Source organism: Zingiber officinale, chromosome 7A (assembly GCF_018446385.1).
Source record: "Zingiber officinale cultivar Zhangliang chromosome 7A, Zo_v1.1, whole genome shotgun sequence".
NCBI classification, from domain to species: domain Eukaryota; kingdom Viridiplantae; phylum Streptophyta; class Magnoliopsida; order Zingiberales; family Zingiberaceae; genus Zingiber; species Zingiber officinale.
In genome coordinates this window covers 17,895,125-17,896,844 of record NC_055998.1, presented here as the reverse complement: position 1 = coordinate 17,896,844, position 1,720 = coordinate 17,895,125, and the positions used below count along the sequence as shown (strand labels likewise).

Genomic DNA, 1,720 nt, shown 5'->3' with positions numbered 1-1,720 from the left:
GCAGTTCTGCTGTTTGGCTCCGTTGGTCTGGTGACTCAGCGTGGTAGCCGGCAGACAGTTCCGCTCTATTTGGCTCCATTGGTTTAGTGTAGCAGCGTTGTAGCCGCGACTTTGTTTGGCTCCGTTGTTCCGCTCATGGGTAGTGTGACTCAGCGTAGTAGCCGGCAGAGAGTCCTCCCCGTCATCATGTACCGGGAGATGAGAGCATTGCGCTCCCCCATTTGTTATTTCGGGGTAGGAGTATATGTGTACTCCGACAGCATCCCGTCCACTCGGTCACTCATCAGGGGAAGTGATGTCAGAGTGCACAGTTGTCACATTCCTACCAACTCAGACTCATCATTGTGTGTGAGATGGCTGACTGGCGTCAGGGGTGACCATGTCATTGGCATCATATGCATGATGTATTTATTGTTTGTGTTTGTTGCATTTACTTGCTACATTTATATGGATGCATATGATTGACATGCATACAGGTTTATGACACTCTCAGTCTGACGACCCTGTTACCTTTTTACCTTGATCCTGGTTAGTACAGTTTTCTCCTGTTTTTGTTTCAGTTGCATTTATCCTTCTCGTATTCAGGAGACTGTACACATGATTAGTGTTGTCTGTTATTTACTTTATTTTGCATATCAGTTGTACCTGCTGAGTGTTGGACTCACCCCGCCTCCATTGTTGTTATATTTTCAGGTTGAGGCTGTCCGGAGCAGTTCCAGTCGCTAGTCCTCATCTGCACGTAGTGCTAGTCCTCTGCTGGTCTTGAGTTGTTATTTTATCTTAGTTTCTCTATCAGACTTTGTTTTTAGTCTTATATTGTTTTACTTATGGATATTGTATGGATTCTTATCATTTGATGGATTTTTGGTATGATTTGGATTTATTCTACTACATGCCTGCCTGGATGGCAGAAGAGGTGAGTTCATCGGATTTGAACTTTACGAGTGTAGTTGAGTAGGGTTGATTTGGAGTCATGGTATTATTGCTTTGGTTTTATTATATTTATATAAACTGCGTGGTGATGGTTTATTTACATGTTATTATTCCAGTCGCATGTGGCTGAGGTATATGAGGATGTAGAAAAGTTTCAGATTGTCCGCCATACAGGGGAGATGCTGCCGAAATTTTCTCGGACAGAGACTCCTACGGGGCGTGATAATTTTATCGGATGTCTCTTCGGAGACATCCGATAAAATTGGAACGATACAGAGAAGATTAGCATGGCCCTGCGCAAGGATGACACGCATAAATCGAGAAATGGTCCAAATTATTGCAATACCCTCGTTCTGAGATTCTGGTTAAGTATGGCTTAAAAGGTTGGATGGTACTATCCATATCACCAAGGTGCACCTTCCTTTTCGGAAGCCCAAACTTAAGAACTCCAAAGTTAAGCGTGCTTGGCTTGGAGAAATCTGAGGATGGGTGACCTCTTGGGAAGTTTTCCAGGGTGCGCGTGAGTGAGGACAAAGCACGCTAAAAGGACCTCCGGTGGTCTGTGGAGCTAGTCGTCAACCCGATGGGCAATTCTGGTGGTGTTCCCGGTTCGGTCCGGGTGGGGCCCGCCCAGGTCGGGGTGTTACAAGGAGTCGCCCAAGGCTTCGAACCAAGTAAAACCACTTGGGTCCTTCTGTGTGTTTTATTTTTCTGCTGCTTTATTCTGAACATGTTTTACGAATCCGAAACGCGTGAAAGCCACGAGCGCTATTCACCCCCTCTCTAG

At 45.5% G+C, this 1,720-nt stretch overlaps 1 non-coding gene across 1 annotated transcript; it reads left to right on the top strand.

The window, feature by feature from the left end:
- The first annotated feature begins 1,170 nt into the window (after positions 1-1,170).
- LOC122003353 lies at positions 1,171-1,272 on the top strand. The gene has a single exon (XR_006117967.1). It is a non-coding gene; the product is annotated as a U6 spliceosomal RNA (small nuclear RNA).
- Positions 1,273-1,720: the final 448 nt, after the last annotated feature.